Source organism: Hyaena hyaena, unplaced genomic scaffold (assembly GCF_003009895.1).
Source record: "Hyaena hyaena isolate Hyena2069 unplaced genomic scaffold, ASM300989v1 scaffold_140, whole genome shotgun sequence".
Classification (NCBI taxonomy): domain Eukaryota; kingdom Metazoa; phylum Chordata; class Mammalia; order Carnivora; family Hyaenidae; genus Hyaena; species Hyaena hyaena.
This window is the reverse complement of record NW_024080772.1, coordinates 908,285-934,168: the sequence shown is the minus strand read 5'-3', so window position 1 is coordinate 934,168 and position 25,884 is coordinate 908,285. Positions and strand designations below refer to the sequence as shown.

Genomic DNA, 25,884 nt, shown 5'->3' with positions numbered 1-25,884 from the left:
AGACTTAGGGAGGGAAGGAGGGTTTCATCAAACGTTTTAAAGAAAATATGGTTTGCTCTTAACCTTTCACAGGGGCAGGGGTTTGAGGTGGAGGGGGGAAGGAATTCTTTGGAAGCCACGTCTAACAGCTTATAAAAACAAAAGCTTTAATATTTCAGGTTAAAGATTAATCAGACTCTGCACTCTTAGTGAGGAGCGCTTGTTGACTCTTGAGGGAGAAGTATCCATGATCTTATTTATCTTAAAATCCTGAACTGTGAATTTATGACATTTCTGACAAAAGAACCGGCCACGCTAATAAATGCGTATGTATTCAACATTAATTTTTACCGTCTCAGCGGCTGATCTCCCTCACCACACCCTGGGTTCTCTAGCTGTGTAACTCAGCTTTGGCCTCCACCCATCTGCCGGGTGGCTGTCCAACCCTCAGGCCTGCCTGCTGGTCTTCGGCTCCCGGTTCTCCCCAGCCTCACCCCAGGCCTGTCCCAGTTAGGCAGTGAGTACAATGACTTCAACAGGAGGCAGGAGCCGGTTACCTGCGTGCAGCTCATACTTTCATAAATTAAGCAGCAATACTGAAATGTCAAAGCACTGTTTATCTACACGGTGGCTAAAGCCAGAGAAGACTGGAAAGGTTTCTCATCAGTGTTGGGCAGGAATGGAATTACTGAGACCTCTATACCTAGAAAGTTCCCAGAGCTATTTCAGCTTCTCCTGTAAGAAATCAGACCACATGGCCTCAGTTCCATGGCCCCATAAATAACAGCTCCCAGGGAATCTTGCTTTAGAAGAGCAAGATGAAATCACTGGTCCATTTGAAAATTCCCCAGGAAATGGCTTGCTAAGCCCACTGCCTGGCCCCGACCAGGGCAGAGGCTGAGTCACCTAAATCCCTCCCAATTCCCTTTCAGGGGGGCCCTACTCTTCCCGCTGGTGAGCGGTCAGCCCTGCAGAGGGCCTACTGCGGCCCGTCTGGCCTGGTCACTTCTGCTAGGTCTTCACTAATTCGGCCTCCGTCCCTGCCTGGCTGAGACCTGACAGCCACCTGCAGGAGCTCTCCTTCACCTCCATGTCAACTACGGGCTCTGCCATGCCCTGGCTCCCCTCTAGGACACAGCGTCCCCTCGTCTTCCTTTCACCCCACAAAACTGATGTTACTTAACCTCTCTTCTCTCATGTGAAATGGGGTGAACAGCCACTGGCTTCCAGGGTGGTGATGATGAAAAGTGACCCTGGAAGTGAAAGTGTGTCATAGGCTGCAAGTGTGCTCTGACTTCAGGTCCCCCCCCCCCCCCCCCCCCGCCCCCTCAGCCTCAGCACAGGGCCATGGAGCCCTACCACGTGCCTAATACCATGAGGGGCGCTGGGCACAATTATATCGCGATGTAAAATGTCACTTGGATGCAGTGTTGGACCTTGGCAAGCAAATTAACTGGAATAATAGAGCAAATACACATGACAATTAAAGAATCATCCCAGAAAATTGACATGAAAGTCTCAGAATTATATTATTTGGATCTAAGATGGGGGTGATCAGTGTTGAGAGAAAACTAGGGACAGTGTTTAAGAAATGGTGCAAGATGGGGCCCCTGGGTGGCTCAGTCAGTGGAGTGTCTTGACACTTGATTTTGGCTCAGGTCATGATCTCACAGTGTGTGAGTTCGAGCCCTGCGTCAGGCTCTGTGCTGACAGTGCAGAGCCTTCTTGGGATTCTGTCTCTCTCTCTCCCTCTGCCCCTCCCCTGCTTGCTTTCTATGTCCCTCTCAAAATAAATAAAAATAAACTTAAAAAAATATTAAAAAAAAAAAGAAATGGTGTAAGAAAGACATGGAGGTCAAGGAGAGACCACAAAAAGGGACAACAAAGAGAGCGGCCCAGGCTGAGGGGAGAGGAAGCCTGATGGACAAGGGGAGCCTTTCTACTGGAGAGACTAACAGATGAGTCTGAGCAGAGAAGAAACAAAATGGAAGTGGTATTTCAATATGATAACTTGGTGGCAGGGTGCTGGGGCGAGAGACAAACCAGCTGGCCAGTGAAACAGTCTTGGCATGATGTGCGTGGTTACATCATCTAGGGTGGGGGCATGGGAGTGGCAAACACAGGGATACAGAACACCTTACATTTTTACAGCAATGATGGTTTCCAATTTGCTTCCATGTGATTTAATCCTCACAAAATCCCTGTGAAGTGCAGGACAAGCACCCATTTCACAGATGCGGAACCATCTGGGGGCCAGTATGTGGTGAGTGTGGAAACTCAAGCCAGGTTTTCTGGCTGTGACGTGGGTTCCTTCCACTATCTGTACAGCTGTCAGACAAGACTAGCTGTGCCTCAGACCTTCCAAGGAAGCTGTTTTTAAAATAACAAAGTTCAGGGGCACCTGGGGGACTCAGTCAGTTAAACGTCCAACTCTCTGATTTCAGCTCAGGTCGTGATCTCAGGGTTTGTGAGACTGAGCCTGGGGTCAGACTCTGTGCTGACAGTGAGAAACCTGCTTGGGATTCTCTCTCTCTCTCCCTCTCTCTCTGCCCCTTCTCTGCTCTCTCTCTCTCTCAAAATAAAAAAATATATATACATACAAGTTTGGCAACCACGCCCCTCCCTCTAATTCAGACTCAATAATGGAGAGAGGGCTGGGAGAGGAGAAAGGCAGGGAGTTGTGGAGGCAGTATATCTTTTCAAGATTCTGGGGGGGAGTTCGGATGTAGGGTCAGGGCTAGAACCACATGCTACACTATGCTGCATTATATGGGGCCCAAGCGGACAAAGCAGGTGAAAGAGGAGAAATTACACACCATTCATGGTTTGGAACCTCACTTCACATAGTCTGGTTCTGCCATTAAAAGTTGGGTGATGGAGATGTTCAATCCAGGGAATCTGGTAAAAACTGTCTCCTGCACTGAGGTGTTGTATCAGCTATCTTTTATCTTTGCCAGCCAGAATAAAAGAAGTTTTGCAGCATTCCAGAAGACTGTGCAAGGCCGTGCTGAGAGCAGCCACTGTGAAGATGACTTCCTGTGCTGGTGGCCATTGCGCTCCCCGCTGGGAGTGGGCATGGGTGCTGCCGGGCCTTCCTGGTCTCCCACCTCCAAAGCTCTCACTACTCCACAGGCTGCCTCAGCCATGCTAGTCCTTCTTCATGCATCTTTGTGAAGCCTTCTCCAAGGTTCCTCAGGAACTTCTTCACTGTTCCACAGAGCTTGGCCATCTCTAGCCCAAGACTTTCTTGGTCTCACAGACTTTGGCGCTAGACAGCGAGCACTTTGACAGCAGGCACCATGGAGTCCCATTTCGGACTCCCAAGTCTGAGAGGCTCAGTACCTATTTGTTTACACTGTGTGGTGGCCACTGAATCTGAACCAAACTGAATAAACCTCTGTCCAAGTCTTAGCTTTTTATAACACCCATAGCCATCCTCTGGACTTAAAGTAAACTTCTATCAAGCCACACCTTCACTTGACTGTTCTGACTTACACTGAGGCCGGAATCCTTGAGTTGAGCCCAGTCAGCTCTCCCCTGATCTCTGAGCCTTTGCCTAAGCAATGGTTTGCCTCTTTATTATGTGGGGTTCACGTTCTTCTCCACTTTCCTCCCCAAAGCTACAGTTTTAAAAGATTTTGCCTTAATGGCCATTTTCCCCAGAGATAGCCATATTAGTAAACCATGCTGACACAATTTTAGACAAAAGCAAAAAATCTGGTATTTCATGTAGCTTGTACGATTTGATCAGGGACAAATGTTTGATTTCTATTAAGTCTTTTGATTGACAGCTCTGAGGGCAGTTCTGTCACACACCTCCATCGCTGCTTTTGTGAACGGTAAACTGGACTAACTGTTAGAAAGACTCTCTTGGTCTCCAGTTCATCACGCTACACCCTTCCTTCAAAGTAGAATCTTGTTTTTTTTAAATGTTTTATTTATTTGTGAGAGAGAGAGAGACAGCTTGAGCAGGGGAGGGTCAGAGAGAGAGGGAGAGACAGACTCTGAAACAGGCTCCAGGCTCTGAGCTGGCAGTCAGCACAGAGCCCGACGCGGGGCTCGAACCCACGAACCGCGAGATCATGATCTGAGCCGAAGTCGGACACTCAACTGACTCAGCCACCCAGGCGCCCCTAGAAACCTGAAACCTCTACATGTTTTCCGAAAAGAATTCTCCCAATTCTGCCTTCTCTTTCCCTCTTAAAATATATTTGTACTACGGTTTCTGTCCTCTCTCTGCACACATGCCTACTGAAAGTTAATGCCCTTAACACTAGGCATCACCTCTAACATCTACCATGTTCCTAGAGCAGGATGAGCGATCATCTAAAATTATTAAATGTTACTGATTAACATAAATGTCATAAGCTATGGGTAATTACCAAGCCCGAGCACACATTTGCGAAACTTGAAAACCCATTTTAAACCTGCCATTTTCAAAGTGACATGCAGAATCTTCCAGTATTACGCTTTTTAGCTAACCTACATGGCTGGCTGTTTCCCTTTTAATGAATGGCCCCAGAAAGGAGAAATCTGGGGTGACACATGCTTTTTGTATTTATCTACAATCTTTTCCAATACCATAGGGTTGCTTCAGTTCCAATATGTTAATGGAACTCCTGCTGTAAAGGACATGGACGTTTACCACACTACCCAAAGTGATCGAGAAATTCAATGCAATTCCTGTCAAAATCCCAAAGGCATTCTTTACAGAAAATTTTTTTAATATTAAAAAAATTGTTTAATGTCTACTATTTTTGGGAGAAAGACAGAGACAGAGACAAAGAGAGACAGACAGCAAGCAGGGGAGGGGCAGAGAGAGAGGGTGACACAGAACTGGAAGCAGGCTCCAGGCTGAGCTGCCAGCATAGAGCCCAATATGGGGCTCCAACTTACAGACCACGAGATCATGATCTGAGCTGAAGTAGGCCATTTAACCGACTGAGCCACCCAGGCACCCCTTTTTACAGAAATTTTTTAAAATCCTAAAATTTATATGAAACCACAATTGACCCTGAATAGTCAAAGCAATCTTGAGCCAGAAGAACAAAGCTGGAGGCTTCATATATCCCGATTTCAAAAAATATTACAAAGCTATAGTAATAAAATAGTATGGTACCGACATAAAAACAGACACATGGACCAATGGAACAGAACAGAGAGCCCAGAAATAAATCCACCCATTTATGGTCAACTGGTTCTTGACAAAGTTACCACCAACATACAATGGGGAAAGGCCAGTCTCTTTAATAAATGCTGCTGGGAAAACTAGACATCTACATGCAGAAGAATGAAATTGGACCTTTATCGAATCATACACAAAAATCAACTCAAAGTGGATTAAAGACCTGAATGTATGACCAGAAAACTGTAAAACTGCTACAAGAAATCATAAGGAAAAACATTCTTGACACTGGTCCGGGCAATGATATTGTTAGATAGGACATACGAAGCACATGTAACTAAAGAAAAAATAGACAAGCGGGACTGTATCAGACTAAAAAATTAAAAACAGAACTACCACAGGATCCAGCAATCCCACTTCTATGAATATATGCAAAGGGAACGAAAGCAGCACCTTGAAGAGGGGTCTGCACCCCCATGTTTACTGTAGCATTATTCACAATGTCCAAGATAGAGAGACCATCTAAATATCTGTCAATCGGTGGATGGATCGAGAAAATTGAGTGTACACACACACACACACACACACACACACACGAATATTATTTAGCCTTCAAAAAGAACAAAATCCTGCCATTTGTGACAAAACGAGTAAGCCCAGAGGACACTAGGCTACCTGAAATAAGTCAGATACGGAAAGACAAATAGTGCATGATCTTACTTACCTGAGGAATCTAAAATAGTCAAACTCATAGAGGCAGGAAATAGAGTGGTGGTTGCCAGGGCCTGGGGTGGTCAGGGTAGGAAATGGGGAGATGCTGGTCCAAGTGCCCAAAGCTTCAGTTACTCAAGATAAGTAAGTTCTGGAGATCTAATGTACAGCATGGTGATTACAGTTAACACAAGTATATGCTCAAAATCTGCTAAGGGGTCCATCTTGTGTTTTCACCACACATACACACACACACACACACACACACACACACACACACACACACACACAGAAAAATGGTAACTGTGAGGTAATGGGTGTGTGATCAGTTAGCTTGCTTGTGATTTCACAGTGCATATATGCATCTAAACATCAAGTTGTATACTTAAATATAGTTGATCCCTGAACAACATGGGTTTGAACTGTGTGAATTCACTTTCATGCGGGTTTTTTTCAATAAATACAGTACAGTATTGCAAATGTACTTTCTCCTCCTTATGATTTTCTTAATAACATTTTGTTTTTCTAGCTTAATTTATTATAAAAATATAATATATAAAACCTAAAACATACTAAATATGTTAATTGACTGTTTATATTATCGTAACTTCCAGTTACCAGTAGGCTATTTGTCATTAAGTTCTGAAGGAGTCAAAAGTTATACATGGATTTTTGACCACACAAGGGGTCCACTGACCCCACATTGCTCAAGGGTCAAATGTATATGCAACTTTAAATATTAAGTTATAGCTCAACCAAGCTGGAAGAAGGACAGGACATTTAAGAGGCTTGTTTCCTTCATGGTATATTGACAGTCTGATCTCTCAAAACTTCTTTCTTTGAAAAAGGACACCAAAGGGGCACTGGGGGGCTCAACTCATTAAGCATCCAGCTTTGGCTCAGGTCATGATCTCGCAGTTTGTGAGTCTGAGCCCTGTGTTGGACTCTGGGCTGACAGCCCAGAGCCTGGAGCCTGTTTTGGATTCTGTGTCTCCCTCTTGGTCCCTCCCCCAGTCATGTTCTGTCTCTCTCTCTCAAAAATAAACAAACATTAAAAAGAAAAGAAAGAAAACCAGGAACCATCTGAAGTCACATCACTGCATTTGGAAGGACGGCTATCCCTGTGGGGCCCATGTCACCAGAGGAGGAGGTCATGCTGGGGCACTGCCTGGGTGGGTGGGTGGGACCTTGAAAGAACAATCTCCCCGATGCAGCAGGAAGTGGCCCTGGCGGCAGGTGGTGGCTCTGGTCCAGCTTGAGGCCCAACCAAATCAAACACAAGCAACCACCTTGCATTTACAAAATGTTAGATGATGGGTGATGGGTGAAAACTCTAAGCCCCTGGGTCTGGGCTCTTCCGAAGAATTCTATACGTGTGAAGCAGCCTCCTTTCATCTCAAATACTATCAGACACGTTAAGCAATCCACTGCAATCTGGCTGTAGATGGCCATCTTCTGTCTTTCCCATCTTTTTAACTGGAAAAGCCAAATAAGATGCTCTCCATCCTTTTTTGCACCCAAGGCTCTGGAACCTAATATGTGTATGTTGAGTCCGTGTTCCTGCACCTCCTGCACAACAGACTCCCAAATCCCAGGGAAACAGGGCAACATCACATCACTGTAAGGGATCAAGGGGGTGCTTTGGTGGTCCAGTCGGAGAAGTGTCCAGCTCGTGGTTTCAGCTAAGATCATTATCTCACAGCCCACGAGTTCAAACCCTGTGTAGGGCTCAGGGCTGACAGTGCCAAAACTGCTTGGGATTCTCTCCCTCTCTCCCCCTCTCTCTGCCCCTTTCTCGTTCTCTCTATTTCAAAATAAATAAACTTTAAAAAATGTTTTTAAACGAATCAAGAAAAAATAGCATTCTATCACTGTGAAAAATAAACCAAGGCAGGCAGAGCAGAGATGGCTCAGAGTCTGAACACTTGGGACTCATTTAAATAATTCTGCATTTATCACTTGTGGGATCTTTGCAGGTTACTAAACTTCTCTGCCTTCCACCTTCCCATTTGTAGAACGGCAATCATGATTTTTATCTGGCAGGACTTCGAGGATTACATGAGATAATACACACAAACCATCTAGCGCAGTGATTATCTCACAGTGAGTGTTCCATAAATGACAATGACTAGTGTGATTTGAATTGAGGGCCCAGACACTTTCTCTTCCTTGGAAACAGCAGAAGGTATCAACAGATTGAAGGAATAATCATGCCATCTGGGTGAACAGCGGGTTGACTCTTTGCTCAGGAGTAGAAGACAAAGGTGGTATCTGGGTGAGGTACAATTAAATACATGACCAATAGCAGTAGTGGCCCAAAGCCCTCTGCAGCATAAAGGCCACAAAGTAGGTGCCAGACACCACCTCTTCAAGAGCTTGTTCCTTGATCTCGCCCTTTCTCAGAGACAACTTTAATACTGGTTTCTGGAATAGTAGGCTATATTGATGATTTTCTCATTTTAAGTTCCCTAAAGGAGGGGCCATATCTTACTCATGTCCCTAATACAGTGGACGGCCTGAGACAAGGGTTCAATAGTTTTTAATTGAATTTAAATCGTGGGTTGAACCCTGTTTTACAGGGGCAGGGTAATGGGAAATAGCACACTTAACTATATATAATGCCACAGCAATATGCCTTCCAGCAGTCTGTAATATGTTTAGTTAGCCAAGTACTGCTAAGTACTATCAGTCAAGGCTCTGTTAGAGCCTCCAATGTGCTCTTCGTGGTAACAAAATGACAACACAAAGAACAAAATCCAAAATATCTCAAGATTATTTTTATCGAGAAGCCCAGGTTTGTTTTTAATCTTTCCATAACCTGTGTTTACATCTGTGGCCTCCCGTTTGTGGGCTCTGGAGCTATAAATCTAAAAGAAGACAGATAAGGCAGAAACCTTGTTAATCAAACTCCCCACCAAAACGACAAACATTCAAACAGGAGTGGCCCGCCTTTATCTGGTCACCACCCAGTTTTGAGTCTGTTGCCCTTTTACAAAGGATTGGCTGTCTGAAAAGTGAACACTTTGCCCAGGAGACCAAAAGTCACTCCCCAGCCAGGTATTTCCCAAAGGAGCTGTACTGTGTGTGCCAGAGTACGGCTCTCTGGGTTGCTATAAAATGCCTTGATCTTGATCGAGGGTTGGACAGATTGGGTGTTTTTGATAACCTCAGTCCATTTCCCTGGAAATGCAGGTACGTAGCTGTATACCGACTCCTTCCAGGTGCAGAGAGCGCAGGATCCTGTCCAGAAGGCGGAGACTGCAAAGGCCAAATGTTCAGAAGAAAAGTGGGAGAGAAAACAACAACCTAGAGGGCTGTTCAGGATTGATTATTTACAGACTGTTTGACAGCAGCCAGATAAGGGATGGATCCTGGCTGCCAGCTATGACTGTGATGCTTCCTTCAGGTCTCTCATTTTAAGATAGAGAAGAGGTGGCATGTTTATTAAGTACTTTGGTTGCCCTGGAAGTTGAGCATGTACCTGTGGCGATAACTGTATAGCAATGACTCCCGTTTGTCACAAGCCTCAGCTTTTGTTTGCTGAAATGCTGGACCTGGTTACATCTTTGTAGGTCTGAGATACTTTTATTTATTTATTTATTTATTTATTTATTTTTTAATTTATTTGTAGGAGAGAGAGAGACAGCGTGAGCAGGGTAGGGTCAGAGAGAGAGGGAGTCACAGACTGAAACAGGCTCCAGGCTCTGAGCTGGCAGTCAGCACAGAGCCCGACGCGGGGCTCGAACCCACGAACCGCGAGATCATGACCTAAGCGAAAGTCGGACGCTTAACCGACTAAGCCACCCAGGCGCCCCAGGTCTGAGATACTTTTAAAGGAACAGGATTTAGTAAATTGAGATACATAAAACTTGCCTTTCGGGGGGAAGGATCAAGATACAACTTTGCAGGATTTCTCTGCAGGGAATAATCTCTGCCGGAGACACCAAGTCACGCGACACACTACAAGTATGAAGACGACGGAGGCAGTGGGCGAGTGGGACTGACTTAGGGGGAAAGGCAGGGGAAAGCCACGAAAACTGCAGGAGGACTAGACAGGCTCTGAGCCGGACACCAGAGACGCTCGTGGTGATGGAGATGTCCTGTGTCCCGACAGTGTCACTGTAAACATCCCGGTTGTTGTTACTGTGCTTAGGTTGCTCAAGATGTCACCACTGCAGGAAACTGGGTAGATGGGACACAGGAGCTCTCTGTATGGGTCTTACACTGACGTGTGATTATGCAATGATCTCAAAACAAGAAGTTTTAAGAAACCACGAAAGACGATGTGGTAGACATGGAGAAGTATTAACAGAACTGTGGAAGGCAGTGTCTCCCTTGGTTTTGGAAAACAGGAAAGTAAAGTGGCATAAGGCATAGAGAATGGCCCTCAGACCCAGACGTGGGGCCCGATGCAAGCCCTTTACCCTTAACTTCCTCATCTTAAAAACAAGGATAATACCTGCCCTACCAACTCCATGAGGTTTGGGGAGACTCAAATCAAAGGAGACGATAAATGGGAAAGTACTTTGAAATACAAGGAAGTCTTATACTGGATACTGAAGAGGCATTCCTAATAACAACTTGGGAGTGACAGAGGAATGAGATAAATCCCGCTGAAATTTCCAAGAGCTGGAAAGCTGCAGGTTCTGAGTCTTTGTGTTAACTCAGTAACCATGACTGAGGGGAGGTTAGGAATTGCACATCCAGGGTAACACAACATCAAAAGTACTTGTTTCAGGTGCACATAAGGTGTGTGATATGCTCCCTTTCATGTAAGACAGAAGAAAATTACGAATATATTCTTGTATTTATTTTATCTGCATGAAGAAACTCTGTAAGGCTGAACTGAAAAACTAACAAAAGTGACAAGGATATGTCACACACCTGAAATGACTATAACACTGTATGTCAATTATACTTAAAAAAAAAAGTGATAAGAGAAATGGCGGATTGAGCAGGGGTAAAGGAGAGATATTTTTCACAGTGTGTATTTTTTTTAATTAGGTGAATATACTGCCTATTCAAACAATAAAATAAAAAAAATTAAAAGGAGGGGGTGTCTGGGTGGCTCAGTTGGTCCGTGGGTTTGGGCCCTGTGTCAGGCTCTGTGCTGACAGCTTGGAGTCTGGAGCTGCTTCGGATTCTGTGTCTCCCTCTCTCTCTCTGCCCTCCTCGGCTCGCACGCTCCTGGTCTCTCCCAACAATAAACATTAAAAAAAAATTTAAGAGGGAAGATTCTTGGGGAGGGTCCCTATATTTGTTGTGTGGGAGGGACAGTTACTTTGTTTTTCTTGAGGCCTTATTAGTTCCAGGAGTGTTAGGTTGGCTGAGTGTTATCACTGAGGGGTGTGTGTATGTGCCTGTGTGCAAGAACAAGCCTGCACATGCTTGAAAATTTTGGCCAAGCCCTACCTGCTTCCTGTTCTCCCAAACTGGAAATACCCAGGAATCACGGAAGATGAACCACCCCAGCAGCTACCCCTGCTTTCCAATTGTGTGTCTCTTAGCTCACATTAAGAGCCACTAATTTAATGACATTATTGTCTTACATGGGGAGGCTGAAGCTGATGTAACTCACTGGAGAGGACAAAATGGGGTCCGAAATACACACTGAGGTCTTTACCCCCACTTCTGCACTGTAGCCACTGGCCAGTACTACCTTGGTTCATACGTGGCTTAAAAAAACTAACGTTCTCAAGGGACCCAAGTGAAATCTGGGTTGTTTCAAAGTACTTTCTAGTTGTTAAAATAATCAAATTTGGAAAACCAAAATCAAGAAGCCACTCTTTCTGACTGTGTTGGTTTCCTGCAGCCCTCATGATCTCTGGAATAATGGAAACAGTGAATGATGATGGAGTGAATGGTCTTTGAACATTAGAGCATACAGTCTCTTTTTTGTTTACTCTCTGTGGAGTCCACTGAGTCTGCGATCTTGGGCTGTTCATCTCCCAGAATAATGGGTCTTTTGAAGTATTCTGTCCTCCTGGGCAGATGCCAAGTGAGCATCATGTTTTCATCTTCTTGTAAATACAGTGTTCAAGTGCTGTCCCATCAAATAGGTTCTACCTTCTCATTGACCGGCTGTGGTGGAACAGTCTGAACTGAGGGTTCTGGCGCACTCCACTCTTCCGACATAAAACAAAGGCTATGCACCATTTGGAGATGCTTTGTTCAGACCACAGTTCATTTCTGAGGTCTCAATCAAACAAGAGCTTACGGATAAACTTTGCAAATTCTTTTTAATTTGTCTGACACAGAAGACAGTTTACAATACATATGAGGTTTCCAAGCTACAGCCAAATGAAAAATAAGAAATTTAAGCATAGCTAAAGAGGTTTTTTGTTTTTTTTTTTTTAAAGACAATCTTCACTGAGAAAAGTCTCACGGAATCTGAGTACATTAGACTGTAAGTTTCTTTAGAAAAAGAACATGTCCCATTTGGCCCTGTATCTTTGTATTCAGCATGGTGCCTGGCACAAAGAATATGTTTCAACACTCATTGGAGTTAAATGCACCTGTCACCTGGGATCACATAAAAAGGCAAACCCCATTCCTACAAATGTTCAGGACTATAAAGCTGAATGAGACTCTGTGTCTAACCTGAAAGACTAACTGGGAAAATGCAAGGAACTAAACTTGTCCCTTTGCTGGGAAACAAACCGAGTGGGAACAATGCTTTAGGTCAGAAATTGCGGGGTGGTTGTTTAAAACGTGAATGTTAGTTCCCTGGCCTCAATCACACTCAGATTCCTTTCTGCAATTATCTTCACTAGGCTCACCTGTACGCAAAGTTTGCTGAGTCCTGGCAGGCACTATGGTTTCCCTGGAGACAGGGAACCCTAATCCACCTTTTCAACACTCTGGCGAGCTCAAAAGACTCAGAGTACAAAGGGACAGATTCACAGCTGGGCACATCAGAAGTAAGGCTGGAGAACCCTGTAGGACCTCATGTGCAGAAAGGAGCTAGGAATTACGATCCTGCCCCATCATGTAGACTGGGGCTGGGATCCTCCTAATTGTATACATATCCAGGGGTCTTCTAATTGTTTTAGAAAAAGCACTATAGTGTTATATCATGCTTCCCCACTTCTTTCAAATCATGGCATCATCAGGGAAATGGTGTGACATTATGGCACACTGGGAAAAATGTGTGAGGCCAGCAGAGGATGCTGACATGGGATTTAGTTCTCCTGTAAGAACTAAAGCGAGTAATAGCCTATTCCCAACCCAGTGGTGTGCCCCGGCACATGGACTGGGAAGCTCTAGTGAATTGCTAAGAATGAGAGTTTGGGAGTGAAAAGGTCTTAGTTCTAATGCCGCTTCCTTCAACTACTAGCTATGGGACAACTGGCAACTAGTTTCCTCTAGTGTAAAATGGGGATCTGTTTTATAGGGCTGGTGAGAGAATTCTACGGAATTATGAATGTACTTAACACAGTACTTTGCACACAGTGATCACTCAGCAAATAATATTTATATACAACGATGGCATTATTATTATTACTGTTACCTATTGTTAGAGGTCACTTCTTACCAACAGTAACCTCTGATTGACAGTGAATTAGAGAAAAACACCAGGTTGCCTGAGACTGAAGAAAGTTTGCCAATAAGCTGCCTACCTGCTAATGAATTGTGTCTTTTTCTTTTCTTTTTATTGTGGTAAAATATACAGTAACATAAAAATTACTATTTTAACCATCTTAAGTGTACAGTTGAGAGGCATTAAGTACATTCACTCTGTTGTGCAACCATCACCTTATCTATCTCCAGAACTTTCTCATCTTCCCAAACAGAAACTCTGTCCAACAATTTCCCACTCCTTGTCTCCTTAGCCCCTAGTAACCTCTGTTCTACTTTCTGTCTCTATGAATTTCACTACTCTACATACCTCATATATGTCGAATCACACGTATTTGTTGGCTTTTATGATGAGGTGTTTTGACATTCCCTTCACCCTTACCTGACTGAAGGCAATGGCTTAACTTTAGTCAAGGGTCATTCTCAGTCCCAAAGCCCAAAGCCTCTTTCAGGACATCGGAGGTCAGGCCATGTCAAGAATCTGAACCATATTTATGGGAGGAAACCTGTATCAATAAGGTCCAAGTTCCAAACCAGTTCCTGTCCACCATAAAGTATGACTGAATCCTTTCGTTAAAGGTTCAGTTGGGCCGAATAGTTCTGAATCATCTGAACTGGCGGGTGACTGGAGGTATGCAGAGACTCCAGGAATAGACTCCAGCTATTTCATGACAGCCTCTACCACACATCTGTTCTGTGTTAATGTTCACTCATTCATTCTTCACTTGGATTTCCAGTGGCTCATAAAACTCAACGTATCCTAAACTGGGCTCAACATTTCCAAATCTGTTCCTCCTAATGTACTCCCTACTTCAAATGATGGCATCGTCAGCAATCTGGACGTCTAAGCAACAAACCTGGGAATCATCCTAATTTTCCTTAGACCTTCACCTGGTTGAGATCAATCACTAGGTTTTTCCAGTTCCACTTCCAAGGTATTTCTTAAACCAGTTCCTTTCCCTCCATCCCTGTTAGGACTGTTCTCATTCAGGTCTAATCATCTTTTCCCTAAAGTATCTTTTTAGGGTTTTCTAGTGTCCCTATTCCAAATCATCTTCAACATAATATCAAAACAGTCCCTTTTTTTTTTTTCAAATTAAAAAAAGCAAATAGATGCCACTTCTCTACTGAGCACACTTCAATAACTCCTTGCTATCTTTAGGATAGAGTCCCTATTCATCAGCCTGGTATACAACTTTCTGAGTTCTGGGATCTGACTGCCTCTAGCTCAATCTCTCACAACTCCCTAGGATCTAATACACATTTGAGAAATTCTAAATGACTTACAGCTCCTCATTCTGTTTCTCCCCTCAGTGCCTTTGTTGATGTGAGCCCCTTGCCTGAAAAGCTCTCACAGCCCTCCTGTGCTATGAGGTTGGGTGCCCCTTCTCTGTGTTCCCATAGAATCTGGTGGTTGCCTAGCATTACATTTGAAATGTTTCATTGTTGTTTTAATATGCTCGTTTTCCTTAATAGACTGTGAGCCATGTTAGAGTGGGTGGCATTCATCTTGGCATTCAAGACTTGAGTCTTGACAGTGCCTCAACCAGAGCAGGTACTCAGCATATGGTACATGAAGGACTAAAGCAACAAACTATTGCATAGGTCAGGTCTGGAGGCCACTGGAAGGAAGGAATAAGGAAAGGAAGGAAGGAAGGAAGGAAGGAAGGAAGGAAGGAAGGAAGGAAGGGAGGAAGGGAGGAAGGGAGGAAATATATGTTGGAAAGGAAGAAGTAAAACTGTCTTTATTTGCAGATGACATGATGAGGTACATAAAAATTCTAAAGAACCCACTAAAGGTCAATATGCAAAAATCAACTGTATTTCTATACACTAACAATAAACAATTAGAAAATGAAAAATTCTTAAAGAACTCCATTCATAATAGCTTAAAATATACTTAGCAATTAATTTAACAAGAGATGCACAAGACCTGTATACTGAAAACTATAAAACATTGCTATGGGCAACTAAAGAAGGTCTAAATAAATGAGAACATGAAACATGTTCATGAGAGGACTCAATATTTCTAAGATGGCAATTCCCTCCAAATTAAGTTACAGATACAATACCATCTTAATCAAGCTTTTAGTGAAAAAAATTGACAACCTAATTCTAAAATGCTTATGGAAAGCCAAAGGATCTAAGCAGAGAAGACAATTCTGAATAAAGAATGTAAGATTAAAGGGCTTATATTTTCTGAATTCAAGACTTACTATAAAGTGAAAGCATAGACATGTAGGTCAATGGAACAGAATACAGGGCACAGAAACAGATCTACACTTACATGTTCAGCTGAGTTTTGACAAAGGTGCCAAGGTAATTCAAAGGGGAAAGGATGGTTTTTTCAACAAACTGTGCAGGAACAAATGGGTATTAATGTAGAAAAAAATATATAAACCACGTCCCTTACCTTACACCATACACAAAAATTCATTTGAAATGGACCACAGGCCTACATTTAAGAGCTAAAACTATGAAACTTGCAGAAGAAAACAATGTAGAAATCTGTTTTGAACTAGATTAGGCGAGAACATCTCAAGCAGGACACGAAAAGCACAGCCTGTAGGAATGCAAACTGGTGTAGCCACCATGGAAAACATTATGGAGTTTCCTCAGAAAATTAAAAACGGAATTACCATATGATCCAGCAATTCCACTGTTGGGTATTTACCCAAAGAATATGGAAATACTAATTCAAAAAGATACATGCATCCCTATGTTTACTGCAGCATTATTTACAATGGCCAAATTACGGAAGCAGCCCAAGTACCCATCGATAGGTGAATGGATAAAGATGTAACACACACACACACACACTCACACACACTGGAATACCACTCAGCCATAAAGAAGAACGAAATCTTGCCATGTGTAACAACATGGATAGATCTAGAGAGTGTAATGCAAAGTGAAATAAGTCAGTCAGAGAAAGACAAATACCATACGATTTCATTCATATGTGGAATTCAGGAAACAAAAAAGAGACAAACCAAAAACAGACTCTTAACTATAGGTTACCAGATGGGAGATGGGGGCAGATGGATGAAACAGGTAAAGGGGATAAAGAGTACACTTATCAAATGAGCACTGAGTAATGTATAGAATTGCTGAATCACTATATTATATACCTGCAACTGACATAACATGCTATGTTAACGATGTTGGAATTAAAAGAATTTTTAAAAAGCACATCCATAAATGAAACAGTGATAAAATGAACTTCATCAAAATTAAAAAGTTTTGCTTTTTGTAAAAATAAAAAGTAAAGAAAATGAAAAGGCAAGCCACAGACTGAGGAAAAAAATGTGTAGAGCATAAAACTGACAAAACGCTTGCATATAATATGTATAAAGAATTCATGACTCAAAAATAGAAGATAAGAATCCATTTAAAAAGAGGAAAAAAATTTGAACAGACATTTCACAAAATAAATTCCTTGGCAAAGAAGCACATGAAAAGGTGCTTAGCATCACTAATCATTGCAGAATAGTACATTAAAACCACAATGAGATACTACTACACACTACTACTACTACTACTACCATTACTACTACTACTGTGACATAATACTACATACCTCACAATGGCTGAAATTAGAAGGATTGATAATAGCAGGGTTGGAGAGGATGTGGAAGAAACAGAACCCTCATACCCTGTTAGTGAGAATGTAACAAATTACTGTTACTTTGAAAAGCAATATAGTACTATATAAGTGAGTTAAACACATATTTACTATATGATCCAGTATTCTTTTTATCCAAGAGCAACAAAATATTATGTCCACACAAAGACTTGCACTTAAATTATGTTCATCGGAGTATTCTTCTTTTTAATGTTGATTTTTTTTTTTTTTTGAGAGAAAGAGAGAGAGAGAGAACATGAGCAGGGAGAGGGGAAGAGAGACAGGGAGAAGAGAATCCCAAGGAGGCTCTGTATAACACAGAGCCTGATGTGGGGCTCAATCTCACGAACTACCAGATCATGACCTGATCAAGAGTTGGGCCCTCAACCAACTGAGCCAGAAGCATTATTCTTAGTAGCCAGAAACTGGAAACACATAAAATGTCCATCACTTGGTAAATGGATAAATAGTAGAATGGAAAAATGGAATACTACTCAGTGATAAACAAGAATAAAGTACTAACACACACAACACCATGGATGGATCTCAAGAATATTACGCTAAGTCAAAGTGGTCAGATACCATATACTGTTTGATCCCATTTTTATGAATTCTATACATTCTATAAAAGAATAAACTATCATAACCCAAAATGGTCAGTGACTACCTGGGGCTGAAGGTCAATAGGGGGGACCCACAGCAAAGGCACATGAAAAACTTTTTAGGGTGAAGAAAAATGTGTCATGTTCTGACGACTGTGGTTCGGTTGCGAGTTCCCTGGCTGTATGTGGTTGCCAAAATTTATTATTCACTTAATAAGGGTGAGTTTTACTGTAAGTTATATAGTAAGTTATACCTCAAAATAGATAGGGAAAAAATGTCCCATGGACTTATGAAAGTTGGACTTGTGCTATCAGGGAGCATATAATGTGCAAAACGAAGGTCATTAACCCTTAAATCAGAGCACTGTTTTCTGGTATTTTCCTTAGGTCGAACAGGCTAGTGTGAAGAGATCAGCAGTATAGTACTGAACACATATTGCTGCAAAAGTATTTACCGTGCCTAGGAATCTTAGAATTCAGCCATTCAAACATAGGAAAAATACTTAATTGGATACTTAACGTTATGCATGGCTGAGGGTGAGGTACTCCGCCACATCCTAGCTCTGTAACACTGACTTTTCCAAGATTCTCAATCTGAGATCTGTACACCTCCCTTCACCTCCCACTCTGTAAGGTCTTGGACCAAATTTGGGCATCTGGGAACTTGCATAGGAAAAATGTGTATCTCTACACTCACTACCTTTAACTGGAAATAGTGTTTCCTCCAATTATGGCTGTAGGTAACAATCTACGCAGTATTAGCAGTACCTTGACTTTATTATCGAAATAAATCACAGATACTTTTATATCACATTGCAGGTGTTGCTCAGATCTTAAAATATTCTTTAATACTCATCATTATTTCAAAATTACAAGGGTTATTAGATTTGCCACTGGATATTGTTATTTAAGGTGTTTTCAAAGAAGCTCATATTCTATGTCATATGGTTTTAATTGTATGATCAAATCACTTTTAATGTCTTGATAATAGTATTTGAATAGAATCAGCTTCCTTTGCAGTACTATATATTTTATTTTATACATATTTTATTTTATACATTTTAAAACACTGAAGAATGGATCCACAGGGTTTTTCAAAGGGGTCTTTGGCACAAAATGTTAAAAGTCCCTCCCTGGGCTAGATAATCTCTAATCGTTCATTCTAGTGCTAAGAATTCTATTCAAAGCTGACAGAGAGACTCAGTGACTCATAATCTAAATGTGATAATTAAAAGCACTTTGAAATGAAGGTGATAAGCAAATGTCAGACCTTGTCTTCTACAGGCCCATGGGTGAAGTGATGTTTTAATAATTTCACTCCATATTTTCTTAGCTAAATTATGGGGAAAGAAAATGGGTGGTGATATCCATTATTTGGATCTATATCTCTTCTAGGGATTTTCAAGATTCATGGGTCCTGACTTATTTGGATTCTAACTTGAACAAACCAACTGGAAAAAAACCCATATTTGAGACAAATGGGGAAATTTGAACACAGATTGTTATTAGATGATATTAAATAATATAATTTGTTACTGTATTGTAACACTCTAATAATGTTGTTTTGGATACATCTTTTCAAAAATCCTGGCATGCCTGGATGGCTGTTCGTTATGCATCTGACTCCTGGTTTAGGCTCAGGTCATGATCTCACGGTTCCCGAGTTTGAGCCCCACATCAGGCTCTGTGCTGACAGTAAGGAGCCTGCTCGGGATTCTCTCTCTCTCTCTCTCTCTCTCTCTCTGCCCCTTCTCTGTTTGGGCTCTCTTTCTCTCTCAAAATAAACTTAAAAAAATTGGTTTAATCTTTATCTGTCCAGAGATACACAGTTAAGTATAGGTGAAATGATATTTCACATTGCTTCAAAATATTCCACAAAAAATTTTAAGTTAAATTAAAAATGAGGAAAGGGTCAATGAAACAAGGCAGCCAAAGATGCAACATGGGTAATGAGCACAGAGGGGTTTATAATATTTTTCTATTTTTGTGTTTGAATTTTTTTTTTTTTTTGATGTCTGTTTTTGGGAGAGAGAAGCAGAGTGTGAGCAGGGGAGGAGCAGACAGAGAAGGAAACATAGAATCTGAAGCAGGATCCAGGCTCTGAGCTGTCAGCACAGAGCCTGATGTGAGGCTCGAACTCACAAACCATGAGATCATGACCTGAGCCAAAGTTGGATGCTTAACTGACTGAGCCACTCAGGTGCCCCTGAGTTTGAAACTTTTATAATAAAAAGTGTTTGTTTGTTTGTTTGTTTATTTATTTATTTATTTTGAGAGAGACAGAGACAGCCTGAGTGGGAGAAGGGCAGAGAAAGAAGGAGAGAGAATCCCAAGCAGGCTCAGCGCTGCCAGTGAAGAGCCGGACACAGAGCTCGAACTTACAAACTATGGGATCATGACCTGAGCTGAAACCAAGAGTTGATGCTTAACCGACTGAGCCACCCAAGTGCCCCAAAAGTGTTTTTAAAAAGAAGATTCCTAGGCCATCAGGACAAATTCAGGCCACAGAAATGTTTGGAATGTACTCTGTTTAAAAAAAGAAATAAAAACCCTGCAAAGGAGCATGTAGAACCTATCACTCCCCCCATCTTACAGCTACTCTCACACCTCCACTGCCCATTTGGCTCCAACTCTGTAGGTTTGCATCTGCGGGACTTTGTATAATGAGCCATTATAACTGACCACAATAACTATATCTCAAAACAGGTTAAACCTAGTTTTTGATAGCCAATAGCCGGTTAATTCTTGAATTAATTCATTAGTTATGTCTTTCTACAGCCACAGAATGAAACCTTACTCAAGCCGGCATGTTTGGACTGCTGGGCAGGGGTTTATAGCCAGACAACTTATCATCACTGCTCAAGAGCGACACCAGCCTCACACCTTGCTGCCTTCAGATCACTACTGTCGTTGGTGCAATGTCTATTCACGTGACTGAGAGAAGAGACAGTCTAGACATATCTCCCAGTGCCTGGGCGAACACTGCTGTTCCTGGAGCTTACAGGTTCTCTGGGAAGCTCCAAAGGCTTTCAAAATTTATCACGTGTTTGGGGATACTGCCAACCAATTATCTGAAATAGTAGAGTAATGCAGTCTAGCACATGGGCTCTGGAATCAGTGCCTGGATTGTAAATCCCAGCTCTGTCACAGGGAGTATATTTATTCTTTCTGTGCCACAGTTTTGTCATTCATAAAATGCAGTAATACTAGTCATTATCCTCAGAAGAGTGTTATGAGGATTAAGCAACATAATACCGTATATGCAAAACACTGAGAGAAGCGTCTGGAGCATGGTATATACTCAACACTTGCTAACTGTTATTACTTGTAATTATTAACAACAGCAAAAGTTTTGCACCGAAAAATGCCCCTGATTAATTCTAAGAAAAGATTATACTGAGCTGGATCAATACTCTAAAAGTTACTCTTTGTAAACGGCTTCCTTTCACTGAGTTAAATGTCTTCTTGGGTTACAATGTGTTCATTTCAAAGCAGCTGCATCCATTTTAAAGTCAAAGTTCCCCAAATTTTAATGCCCTTTCTCTGACTGGATAAACTCACCTTAGCAATTACTTTAATCCAACAATTACAAGTGAAAGGAGTCACACAATATATATGAGAAGGTACAGTGAAAGATATCCCCGCATGGTGACACCATGCATCTGATTTCAACCTCCTTCCTTACAAGAAGTCCTTTAAGGTCATTAAAAAGGTGTCACATAAATCGGAGGTATTAGAATGAAAAGAATAGTCCCCAGAATATTTTCAAAATTAATGAACTAAATTCTCAAACCAGAGCCAGAAATGACAAAAAAAGACTTTCTAGAAAGAAGTAGACTATGAAGATGAAACAGGAGTTTCAATATGAATCAAAATAGTAACAGTGGTCGCTCAAGTTCTAGAGCTTTCGGGTTGTAAACTGTGTGCTTCTGTATATAATCAAAAGATGAAAACCACTTTACCCACCAGAGCTAACCACTTTCAAGGAAGTCCAGGAAAAAAATTAACCAAAATGTTTAAAGTATCTGAAGGACCAATAGTTCTCTTAATCAAAGCAAAAAGGCATTTAGAAAGTAGATTTTCTTTTATCTTTTTCCATATTCTTTTCTCTCTTTGAACAATAGAGACCTGATTAGTTTTACTTTTTATTCATAATCAATTTTAGCTCCTGCTGTTTTGATAGCTATTATTCCTACTAGAAATGATTGAATAAGCCACAAATCTTCATAGACGCCTCATCTGAGGTAATCGTATTAATTCTAAAACAATATTACACTTTTTCTAGATTTGCTTTAAAATGACTTCTAACAATGAAATGAACTATAACATTTTGGTTCCAACTGTAATTACTTTAGTGATTCCGATTTGTTCTTCAAATCTATTTATTTATAGAAAAATGTGACTTGTATCTAAAATGTAAGAAAGTCTTGAAAAATCTCACAATGTTGGTTTTACCAAACTATCTAATAGCCATCTTGCTTGCTGCTGTAAATACACGATGTAGATTTTGTGGCCAGGACCTGAGCCGGCTCAGGAACTGGTCTTTCCCGGCCAACCTACCACCACCTTCCCTGGGTCTCTTTTGTAGTTGTTTCAAAAAGACAGACCGCCGTAATTCACCATGATCTGATCTCCTTTCTCATCAACCAGACCAGGGGTTGCAAACTTTTTTGGTACAAGGTCAGAGTCAGTATTTTAGGCTTTACTATCTCTGTTGCCTATTCTTCTTCCCTTCACTTCAAGCAACAACTCTTTAGAAACGCAAAACCCACTTTTAGCCTGAGGGCCATGTGAAAACAGGCTGAGGGTGGGATCTGGCCTGCGGGGTATATAGTTTGCCAACTGTTATGCCAGACTCTTAAGTGTCTTCAGATCAAGCCTGAGTTATTTACCCATTTCTATCCCCTGGGACCTATCATAGTCCTGAGCACATACAGGTTCTCAAGAAACCCACAACTCAGCTAAATTGGGTTAAAGTGATTCGGCTAGGGGCAGAGAGGATAACAAATTAAATGGAACAGCCAGTTATTTTGCCAGGGAGACCTGGCTTGTGGTCCAGGCTGGATGACTCAAAGGGTCACTTACCAAGGCTTTACCAAGTCCTAATGGGAAAAGACAGCTTCTCATACAATCACATGCTCCCTCACTTGCCTTGGGAGTCACAGATCTCAATTCCCTCCACTTCTGAGCGGCCATCCTGCTACTGTGGGCCGGTGCCTCCTCTTGTATCTGCTTACAGTGCCGCTGCCTGGGACCCTGAAGAAGGGCTGATCTTTTTCCCAGTGGTTGCTTTTATTCTGTGTTTCTGTGCTTTGCTGTCTGGCTCTCTTGTCACCCAGCATTCTGAGAAGGTGCTGGCTTAAAGGTAACATCAACCTCCAGAGCTTGGCAAATATGGAATGCTCTCCATAACCACTACAAATAGTTCTTACACGATGGCCAGGAAACCCTCCAGAAAATACTTTTGGATAGGAGCAATCCCTGATTTTTACATGGTTCCAGGTCTTGCAGTATGCTGATAATGGATGAAGGAAGGAAAGGAAGAAGGAATAAATGGATGAAAAAACTCTACAGCCATGATCACGGCCACAGCCCCACTCCGAAACCGTCAGAATGCTAGGAAGTTGCAGAGTCTCTCTCTCTCTCTCTCTCTCTCTCTCGCCCAGAATATGTACAGTGTCTTCCCCAAGGACATTCTTGCTTCCGCACACTCTAGCGAAGTGTGAGGTCAGAGCCATCTGCCTCAAGAGAGGAGTGCCTCTTTGCTCTAGCCTCCAAAATGCTCAGAATTATTGCCAGCACCGGCCCCAGCAACAGTGTTCTTCCCGGGCCTGGGCAAGGGGGAGAGAGGAAGAAGGTCAGGGATGTTATCTGGGGTCCTGCCCGGTGTCCACTCTCCATGCAGCAGTGGGGCCAGCCATTGAAGACTGGCTCCATTTCCAGGCACTTCCTTCTTTGTTCATGTTCTTGAGATCCCAGAATAATTCACTGCAATGTTCTTTCATTAAGTCTCTGCCACCCTATTATTTACTTCCTTGTCTTCATGGGAAGAAAAAAGGGAACAAGTGGCCCCTTGGGTGTTGTAACCACGCAAGCAGATACTTAAAAAAGGTAAGTGTCAGATGCTTAACTGCGTGATAGAATAAACATGTTATCCAACCAAGCTTCACTCTGATACAGCAAGTCCTATGTTTTAGGTATAAGAAAGAAGCAAAAGGGTGAGAATGATACATGTAAAGACAGGCTGTGTGTTAATGATGGAGCAGGAAACAGCCTCGAGTCTCCTGATTCACAGACGAGGTCACATGTGCCGAGGAGCTGTAACAGTGCAGGCAGTAACGCTAAGAGACAAGGGGCAAGCAGCCCGGGGAGGAAAAGAATAATACCCTGAGGAAACAGTCTGGAAAAAGTAAATTAAACGAATCCCAAAGTCCTTGCAGCTGTTGTAAAGAGTGCCTGTGGATTCTGCATTTCTGAGGAAAAGAACCGACGCTAAGTGAAAATATGACTCTGGGACTTCATGCTGCATGTGTGACTTAGAAAAGCGAAGACAGGAAGGTGGAGAAGGAGCTGTAAGGACTACCGGACACATGGTACCAGGGGATATATTCTTTGGGGAACAGACCTTAATAAGAATCACTCTAACACCAAATGTACTGATTAGGGAGGACAGGAGCTGACAGGTGAGTGCTCCTTCATCCCTGCGCATCCCTCCTGCTCACCACCAACAGAAGAGTGATTCTTGAGTTGCATGTGGAAAGCACAGGTGGGAATGAGCAATGCCAAGAGTATCTTCTTTCCCTTATATCTGATAGGATCTGACATCAAGTTTTTTGGAAGTAGGATCATGGCCAGAAAACCGAAGTTTCATTTAAAGAGCTGAGATTTCATGCCACTGCGGTTGAGCATTCCTCTACCTTAATGTTTGCAATTATCCTTCTGTGTGTTCCTCTTTCTGTGTCCTTCTCTCACGGCCACTCTGGGAGGCTTCTGTCACCACTACTATTTGTGGCAGGGTACAGGCCCCTCTTGCTGGGCTGGACTCGGGGAATTGCACCAACCGAATCACCCTGGCAACCATCCAGGGCCATGAGCGACAAACCAGGAATGTCATCAGGATCTGGGGTCGAGTTACCAGGCCAGAAGCAGACTCGCTGGGATCAAGATGGTGCGCAAAGTGAATATGGCAAATAGGAAATGGGACCTCATAAAGGAATTAGGACTCAGGATGAAAAAAACAAAACAGCAACACTTAAGGTAAGAATCAAAAGTGGCGGCTAGAAGAACCAGCAGGGCCGTGTAGGCGGGAGGGCAGAGGAGACTGTCAGGAGGCCTCGACTGTGAGGCTTTCTCTTCCACCTGGCCCTGCATTACGGGTTAAGCTCCATATGCGAACGTCTCCCCAGGACTTAACAACCAGATCCCCGGGGTACGTATGAGGAAACGAAAGCAGAGGGAGGCTTGTCCCAGTGATCTGAATGTCACGTAACTAGTTGGAGGAACACCCAAGATTACAATCTTAACTCTTCAATTCTCTTTTTATCTGTGCATAGAATTAATCCACTGCGATACACTTGGATTCCTCGGGTGCTTTTAAAGAGACGATCCCAGGATAGGGACTAGCTATAGAGCAGGAGCCCAACATGAAGCGTTGTATGACAATGGGTTTATCACTGAGAAACACCTCGAAATCAGAGCCAAAGCTCAGTTATCTCTATGTGGATTATACCATGGTATCCGAGGCTTTCTTCCCTTACTGTCTGTTGGTGTGAAATGGCACAAGACAAATGAATTTAAGAACCATTTTTTAGCCAAAGCAAATCACAACCCAGAATGTCAGTCTCCTGGGGAAACAAAAATCCCCACGTCGATGGCTTTAGACTGTCTGAGGGCCTGGTTAAACAGGAATAGTTTCGGAAGGTCTAGGGTAGTTTCATCCACTGAATGAAGCCAAGCCAAGCCCGCTGCTTTTCTGTAACTTGATTTGTGAGAGCTGGAACCGCGTGCCTTCAGCTTAAAGACTGGGCATTTTGCACAGCAAACCTGGCACCATGGGTCAATGGTTCTTATGTGACAAAGAAATAAATGAAAGAGACTCCAAATTATCCATCAAGAGAATGCTACACCCAAGTTTACTGACTCGCTGATTAATGTACCACAACAAGCATTTAAATATGCCTGTCTGTGGAATAAAACTGAAAAGCGATACCGGGAATACATTCCAACTTATCTTACCTTTTACATATCTATTATATATTATCAAA

General features: G+C 42.4%; 1 protein-coding gene across 5 annotated transcripts in view; it reads right to left on the bottom strand.

Moving 5' to 3' along the window:
• The window catches only part of BABAM2 (BRISC and BRCA1 A complex member 2), a 401,061-nt gene that overhangs the window by 55,263 nt on the left and 319,914 nt on the right, over positions 1-25,884 (bottom strand). The window lies entirely within an intron of this gene.